Source organism: Oncorhynchus gorbuscha, linkage group LG10 (assembly GCF_021184085.1).
Source record: "Oncorhynchus gorbuscha isolate QuinsamMale2020 ecotype Even-year linkage group LG10, OgorEven_v1.0, whole genome shotgun sequence".
Lineage (NCBI taxonomy): Eukaryota > Metazoa > Chordata > Actinopteri > Salmoniformes > Salmonidae > Oncorhynchus > Oncorhynchus gorbuscha.
The window spans coordinates 64,015,154-64,024,241 of record NC_060182.1 but is presented as its reverse complement, the minus strand read 5'-3'; the positions used below and the strand labels follow the sequence as shown (position 1 = coordinate 64,024,241).

The window sequence follows — 9,088 nt, the reverse complement described above, 5'->3', positions numbered from 1 at the left end:
AAAAAGTTCTACAGCTGTCCCATTGAGAGCATTGTGACTGGCTGCATCACTGCTTGGTATGGCAATAGCACCACCCTTGGTCGCATGGCACTATAGACGGTGGTGAGGACAGCTCAGTACATCACTGGGGCTGAGCTGCCTGCCATCCAAGAGCTCTATAGCAGGCGATGTGAAAGGAAGGCCCGGAAAATTGTTAAAGACTCCAACCACCCAAGCCAAGGACTGTTCTCTCTGACACCAACAGGCTCCTGAACAGTGTCTGTCCCCACGTCATAAGAATGCTAAATAGCGAACTAAATAGCTAACAAAATGGCTGCACAGGCTGAGTTAACCGTTGTAATTTATTCTTATTTTGGTACTGTCTCTAAGCACACTCATAGGGCCCTACACACTACGCACACTGATACTCCAACACAAATACAAACACTCACTCCATCCTTTATTCTGACTTTACACACACCCACTCACATTCAATCATTATATACACTGCTGCTACTCTGTTTATTATATACAGTTGAAGTCGTAAAATGTACATACAACTTAGCCAAATACATTTAAGGAGAAGTGGATCTAAAATTCCATGCATAACACATATCTTTTAGCTATGTTCATTATGAGTATTTCTGTAAATTGATGTGGCTCTCTGTAAAATCCCCGGATGGTTTGGAACTACTGAACGTAACGCGCCAATGTAAACTGAGATTTTTGGATATAAATATGAACTTTATCGAACAAAACATACTGGTCTGATGAAACAAAAATAGATCTGTTTGACCATAATGGCCATCGGTATGTTTGGAGGAAAAAGGGGGAGGCTTGCAAGCCGAAGAACACCATCCCAACCGTGAAGCGCAGGAGTGGCAGCATCGTGTTGTGGCGGTGCTTTGCTGCAGGAGGGACTGGTGCACTTCACAAAATAGATGGCTTCATGAGGGAGGAAAATTATTTGGATATATAGAAGCAACATCTCAAGACATCAGTCAGGAAGTTAAAGCTTGGTCGCACATGGGTTTTCCAAATGGACAATGACCCCAAGCAGACTTCCAAAGTTGTGGCAAAATGGCTCAAGGACAACAAAGTCAAGGTATTGGAGTGGCCGTCACAAAGACCTGACCTCAATCCTATAGAACATTTGTGGGCAGAACTGAAAAAGTGTGTGCGAGCCAGGAGGCCTACAAACCTGACTCAGTTACACCAGCTCTGTCAGGAGGAATGGGCCACAATTCACCCAACTTATTGTGGGAAGCTTGTACAAGCCTACCCGAAACATTTGACCCAAGTTAAAGAATTTAAAGGCAATGCTACCAAATACTAATTGAATGTATGTAAACTTCTAACCCACTAGGAATGTGATGAAATAAATAATTTTTTTAATAAAGTAGTGATCCTAACTGACTTAAAACAGGATATTTTTACTTTGATTAAATGTCAGGAATTGTGAAAAACCTAGTTTAAATGTATTTGGCTAAGGTGTATGTAAACGTCCGATTTCAACTGTATCGACCTCTGGCGATCCAGAATCCCTGCACATTGTTAACATGGTCCTGGAACTGACCCTGTATATAGTATGCTAAGTTATTTTATTGTGTTCTTCTTATTTCTTATCGTGTGTTTTCATTCTATTTTGGCATTTCACTGTACTTGTGCATGTGACATTAAAACTTTAAACTTTAAATATATTTGACGCCAATAAGGAAAGGGGAGACTCAGAGCTGCAGACCTGCAACTATTTTACAACCAAGCTAGAGATATCTTGCATGGACTGTGTCTCAACCACAGCATCCACCTATATCGGCCTGTGGTAGGTGGACGAACTACAGTGGTGTTTGTCAGACTATCAGACATCCCGAAAATCAGTCTTCTCATGGAAAGTAATATTACGACTCTATGGAAAGATGAGACTCTCACGAACACGATGGTGTTCTCCGTTTGGTTCTACGACCCCCACAAGTGTCACGGAACTCATCTGAAGGTAACCGGTAACGGTATAGAGGGTAGTGTTGTGCAACAACAAAAAAGATTTGTAACTTTCCAAGCTAACGTTAGCTTTGTTAGGTTACATTCGTTAACCATTAGCTAGCTAACATGAATGTATTCAATTTAGAGTCCAATCCCATCAACATCTGCAGAGGCATCAACATCAAGCTAAGCACCAGAAACTATTGCAGCGAAGTCACCTTCTAAAAAATCTTAATAAAATCGACTAAATCTTTCCAAGACTCCATGATGAGCTTGGCATAAACATGGTCTTGTTGTTACAGTTGATGTGTTCACAAGTCAGCTACAACTAAACTACTGTAGTTTTCTCTGTATTATAGAGGTTTAGCTGATTGTTCCTGCAAGGCTTGAAGTGTAAACTGGAGAAAAGGAGGGATCAGTAAAGAGGGGATGGTCACTGAATGGTGTCTGTTGGGGTGGCTATTGTGTGTGAAGGTTAGTATGCATGATCTGTTGACATGAGGGGGGAAGGGGGGTGAATATAGTATAGAGTGTTTATTGATGGGACAAAGTAGTGACATGTAGGCTAATCACTGTGTGTTCAACAGACTAGTCCTGCTGTTGCTGACAACGACGACCTTGACATTAGCTTCAGTAGTACAGAGCCTGTAGACCGATTGGATGAAAGCTTTCAGCCGGGAATAAGCTCAAACTCAACATCATCTGACTTTGAAACAAGCCAGGACAGCCAAATGGATTTATGAAAGCACACTACCCTCTTGAGAAAACAAAATCATGAATAAACTACTGTGTGCAAGACAAAAATATATAAATGTAAGTGCTTCTCAATTTTTCACACCATTGCAGTCAGTTCTCTGGCATGGGAGAGAGGGGCAGTTAGTACACTCTTCTACCCTATCCACTCTACTGTTGGCAGTGCTTGTCTACTTAACAGCACAAGTGTAGGTGCTCACACACAACAATACACGACAAGACTGTCTACAAGTCAAGCCCTCCTCAAATGTTTTATATCTTTGCCAACAGCCCATCTCAATGCCCCATTATTGAGTGTAACAAAACACATACCAGTTCTATTGTACCCTTTCTCGTTTACAGATGAACATGGTTTATTGTATGGTTACACATTCTCATGATCAGTCTTCATGTCTTTCCAGGAGACTTGCAGTACTGTACATACATACAAATCTTCTGCAAGAGGTCTAAGTAGTGGGTGAAGAGCATTGCCACAGCGCCAAAGACTGCTAAACCAGGTGCCATTACCCAACACAAGAAGAGGTTCACCAGCTGAAGAACATTCTGGAACCTGCCTGGAACATTCAACCAATACTAGACTGATGTTGTAGTATAGTATAGAGTGCCTAGTATGCTCATAACTGCATTGTGGTATAGATATCGCTAGCTGTTGTACATACAGGGGTATGTATATAATGCTGTTTTATATCGTCTTTTTTGAAGTGTACTGACATGAATAAACGATTCTAGCTGCATCAGTCTCGACTTCAACTTCTGCAGCAATTCATTGTGATATTAATGAAATGCTAAAACAAAGGATGAAGGGAGTTGATGTATCATTGAAACTTTCATTTGTTGGCAAGTTAACATGTTTAAATAAAACAATAGATTAGTCTGTCAATGTAGCCAGTAAGCAGACATGGCTTGTATTCAAGACAAAGTCTATTTGCTCTGGAGACCGAGTTATGGCAGTATATGAAATACAGTGCATTCGGAAAATATTCAGACCCCTTGACTTTTTCCACATTTTCTTACGTTACAGCCTTAGTCTAAAATGGATTAAATAAATACAAATCCTAAGCAATCTGCACACAATACCACATAATGACAACGTTAAAACAGATTTCTATATATTTTTGCAAATGGATTAAAAATAAAAACAGAAATACCTTATTTACATAAGTATTCAGACACTTTGCTATGAGACATGAAATTGAGCTCAGGTGCATTCTGTTTCCATTGGTCATCCTTGAGATGTTTCTACAACTTCATTGGAGTCCAACTGTGGTAAATTCAATTGATTGGACATGATTTGGAAAGGCACACACCTGTCTATATAAGGTCCCACAGTTGACTGCATGTCAGAGCAAAAACCAAGCAATGAGGTCGAAGGAATTGTCCGTAGAGCTCCAAGACAGGATTGTGTCGAGACACAGATCTGGGGAAGGGTACCAAAACATTTCTGAATCATTGAAGGCCCCCAAGAACACAGTGACCCCCATCATTCTTAAATGGAAGAAGTTTGGAACCACCAAGACTCTTCCTAGAGCTGGCCGCCCAGCCAAACTGAGCAATCGGGGGAGAAGGGGGCGGCAGGGTAGCCTAGTGGTTAGAGCGTTGGACTAGTAACCGAAAGGTTGCAAGTTCAAATCCCTGAGCTGACAAGGTACAAATCTGTCGTTCTGCCCCTGAACAGGCAGTTAACCCACTGTTCCTAGGCCGTCATTGAAAGTAAGAATTTGTTCTTAACTGACTTGCCTAGTAAAATAAAGGTAAAATTAAAATTAAAAAAGGTCCTTGGTCAGGGAGGTGACCAAGAATCCGATGGTCACCGATTGAGCTCTAGAGTTCCTCTATGGAGATGGGAGAACCTTCCAGAAGAACAACCATCTCTACAGCACTTCACCTATCAGGCCTTTCTGGTAGAGTGGCCAGACGGAGGCCACTCCTCAGTAAAATGCACGTGACAGCCCGCTTGGAGTTTGCCAAAAAGCACCTATAGACTGTCAGACCATGATAAACAAGATTCTCTAGTCTGATGAAATGAACATTGAACTCTTGGCCTGAATGCCAAGCATTACGTCTGCAGGAAAACTGGAACCATCCCTACGGTGAAGCATGGTGGTGGCAGCATCATGCTGTGGGGATATTTTTCAGCGGCAGGGACTGGGAGACTAGTCAGGATCGAGGCAAAGATGAACGGAGCACAATACAAAGAGATCCTTGATTGGAGCCTCCCGGGTGGCACAGTGGTCTAAGGCACTGCATCGCAGTGCTAGCTGTGCCACCAGAGACTCTGGGTTTGAGCCCAGGCTCTGTCGCAGCCGGCCGCGACCGAGAGGTCCATGGGGCGACGCACAATTGGCCTCGCGTCATCAGGGTTAGGGAGGGTTTGGCCGGTAGGGATATCCTTGTCTCATCGCGCACTAGCAACTCCTGTGCTGGGTCGGGCACAGTGCACACTGACCAGGTCGCTAGGTGTACAGTGTTTCCTCCGACACATTGGTGCGGCTGGCTTCCGGGTTGGATGTGCGCTGTGTTAAGAAGCAGCACATTGGTTGGGTTGTGTTTCGGAGGACGCATGGCTCTCGACCTTCATCTCTCCCGAGCCCGTGCAGGAGTTGTAGTGATGAGGCAAGACAGACGTCATGAAATTGGGCAGAAAAAGGGGGTAAAAAAAAAAGAGATCCTTGATGAAAATCTGCACCAGAGCGCTCAGGACCTCAGACTGGGGTGAAGGATAAGAAGGCTGTAACTTAACAAAATGTGGAAAAAGTCAAGGGGTCTGAATACTTTCCAAATAGAAATATATTACTAACTAATAATAAATACTATAGTTCTACAAAGGGAATACTTGCATATGGTGTGTTTGGGTTGTACAGTGAGGTGTTCGAAGTCCCTTTGATCCAACGGCAGATTGTTCTTATGGGACCTTTCACATCTCTTCTTGAGAGTCATCAACTTCTTTGTATCCAAACGGTATTAGACATTCATGGACAATCGTTGTGCCTGTACTGCAGCAGCACGGTGTTGAATATGAGACATCCCACAGACACAGGTTAGCTAACTACAGTGCCTTAAAGTATTTTTATTTTGTTACAACCTGAATTCAAAAATGATTGAATACTTTTTTAGCACCTATCTGTACGCAATACCCCATGATGACAAAGTGAAAACATGCTTTTAGAAATGTTTGTCAACTTATTGAAAATGAAATACTGAAATATCTCATTTACATAATTAATCACATATTCACACCCCAGAGTTAATACTTTGAAGAAGCACCTTTGGCAGTGATTCCAGATGTGATTCTTTCTGGGTAAGTCTCTAAGAGATTTCCACACCTGGATTGTGCAACATTTGCCCATTATTCTTTTCAAATTTATTCAAGCACTGTCAAATAGGTTGTTGATCATTACTAGACAACAATCTTTCAGGTCTAGATTTTTCCAGTAGATGTAACCCTCCTGTTGTGTTCCGGTCGAATTGGATTGTTTTGCAAGTTGTCTCTGGAAAATGTAGTTAATTTAATCTGATTGTCAGATTACTTTGTCCACACAGGGTATCTGAACACACAAAATACATTATGATTATTGTACACCTGTGGTGTCCCGGTTAAATATGACCGGTCATTAGAAATGAATGGGTGAGACTACAATTAGTGTATAAAATTGAGTTCAGGCACATGTCCATTCATCAGATGGAAACACTTCCTCTTCCAGACCCCCACATGCATGTGTGTTTGAGCGTGCGCACACACACACTCACACACACACACACACACACCTCACTCCCTTTTTGGCTTGCATGGCAACCCCCACAGGAACCTTTCCCCAATAGAATCTTTCCCCCACGGGAACCACGCCTGCTGGCATTCTCACAAACAATTGCTGCATTGTTTCAATAATATATAGAACTTTTCGTGCAGCTCTGGTACATAAAGCTTTTTTGAGGCCTTGCTCACAATTCATTCTGTGGCAGCACAATGACCAAACGATATACTGTATGTGAGGCTCTTGATCAATCTTTGATCATGACTCTGGTGAGGAGGAGAGAGGCCAGGAAACTGACAGTGAAGATGCATTAGAGGAGGAAGTGTCAGAAGTTGAAGACAACACAGAATATGATCCAGACCAAGAGACATCCGATGTGGAACAATCCAGGCCCTGCTGAGGTTATTGTTACATTCCGGTTGAGAGGAGAGGTCTGCTGTTGGCTGAAAATGTTATCGGGATGAGATACGCTGCTTCGAACTGTTCCTGACAGAGTCAATCGAAACTATAGTGATAAACATGACCAACTTGGAGGGGATACAACTGGAAGGAGGTAGACAGACAACTAGAAGGAGGTAGACCAGACAGACATCCAAGCATTCGCATGAAACACAGCCCTTGTTTTTATGTTTCTAAAATAAACAGTAAAACGATTGGAACCATTCCCATGTTTGACCGCTGGTCTCTTGATTTTGGCTGGTGTGTTCAGATCCAGAAACAAATCTACCACCAGTTTATAGGATAGAGAATGTGTCAGGCAATTTTGGGTGCCACTATGTCACTCCAGACATTTCACGTGTTTTCACGATTGATTCGCTTTGACAACCGTGATACAAGACCAGGCCGCCATCAACAAGACAAGCTGGCAGCGATCAGAGAGGTTTGGCACAAGTGAGTGGAGCGCCTGCCACTCATCTATAACCCAAGTCCAGACATCACAGTGGATGAGCATCTGGTCGCTGCCCATTCAAACAGTATATGCCAAGCAAACTGTGTAAATATGGAGTAAAGATATGGGCAGAATGTGATGCCAGGACAAGTTATGCCGGGAACATGCAGGTTTACACCGGGAACCCTGCAGACGGTGTTCCTGGAAGGAAGCAGGGGAAGCGAGTGGTCCTGGAAATGACTGCAGGTCTCCAGGGGCACAACATAACATGTGACAATTTCTTCACCTCATATGCTCTTGGTCAGGAGCTGCTCCAAAACAAAAATGACCATGGTGGGGACGGTCAGAAGGAACAAGCCTGAGGTGCCTCCTGCCTTATTCACTACCAAGGACAGGGATCGTTTTTCCTCTGAATTTGCCTTCACCATTACACACACTCTTGTGTCCTACTGCCCAAAGAAGAATGTGCTCCTGATGACAACTCTGCACAGGGAGGACAAGAAAAGCAAAGCTGTCCTGGATTACAACAGGAACAAAGGGAGAGTTGATAGCCTTGATAAGGTATGTTACTTTTTATCTTTCAAGTCTCATGTACTTTTTTTCTATTACCAGATTGTTTTATCTGCACCATAAAAATAAGACATGTTGTTTGGTGAAATGCTCATTGAATTTTTGAACTGTATGGAGTCAATTCTATTCATTTGTTAGCTAGCTTGCTAAACTTGACTTGTAGTGGTATTAGCAAGCACCGTTATGGCCACATTTATCACCAAATTGTACTGTATTGAACATCTCTGCCTCCTGTAAAAAGAGAGGTCATATTGCTAGCTAGCTAGCTAGCTAGTCCTGGACTAACTTGTCTAAGCTGCCCCCGCTGCCTGCTGGTCTCGCAATTTCTTTCTCTCACTATCTCAACTCCTCTTCCCTGTATTCCGGCTCAAATAAATAGGGCTGTATGTTTCCATGTAAAATAACATTTAAAAACATAATAATTGTTGTCCAGCTCATCTTGGAAAGAGGAATCATCAGAAGCAGCCATTGTAGCTAATTATTTAGCAATCTCGGCGAGACAATGCATGATAACATAGCTCCAGTAACTAGTAACCAGTAACTTGAATTTACCTGCAAAAAATGAAATGCTAATCAAGGCAAAGGTAAGAATCTCTGGATTAACTGTCTAACGTTAGCTAAATGTAGTAATGAATAAATTCGCTATATTTATTTTATTTGGCAATTCTGTGAACCGTCTTTAAATTGACAATACCTGTTTAGCAAAGGTTTCGGCTAGAGATGATGTGCAGGAGCTTGCAGGGATTTGTAGTTTAGCATGATATCTACTCTGATGTTAATTAGCATTTGAATATGAGAGTAAATAGAGCCAATATATACTAATAAAAGTCACCTTGTCCAAGAGAGATTTATATGGTTATCAAAAACGTCACATGTAAGTCTGCATGAAACACAGCCCTTGTTTTTTATGTTTCTAAAATCCCCTGGGAAAACTGAATGGTGTAAAAACGATTGGAACCATTTCCCTGTTTGACCGCTAGGTTTTGTTTGTATTATGACTCATGCCATGGTACTCTATGGCTCTATTGAACAAGGACAACCATATCTACTCTCTGCTAGCGTGATCGTGCAATCTGCGAAACACAAAGACACAATACTTGCTACAAAACATGACCATTAAGTTTTAGATCTGACAGCAGGATCAATCAACCAATGACGTCATTGA

General features: G+C 42.2%; 1 long non-coding RNA gene across 1 annotated transcript; it reads left to right on the top strand.

Annotated features, from left to right (window-relative positions):
- The first annotated feature begins 2,339 nt into the window (after positions 1 to 2,339).
- On the top strand, positions 2,340 to 3,400 carry LOC124045431. Its single transcript, XR_006840853.1, has 3 exons — positions 2,340 to 2,433; positions 2,547 to 2,772; positions 3,114 to 3,400. It is a non-coding gene; the product is annotated as an uncharacterized LOC124045431 (long non-coding RNA).
- Positions 3,401 to 9,088: the final 5,688 nt, after the last annotated feature.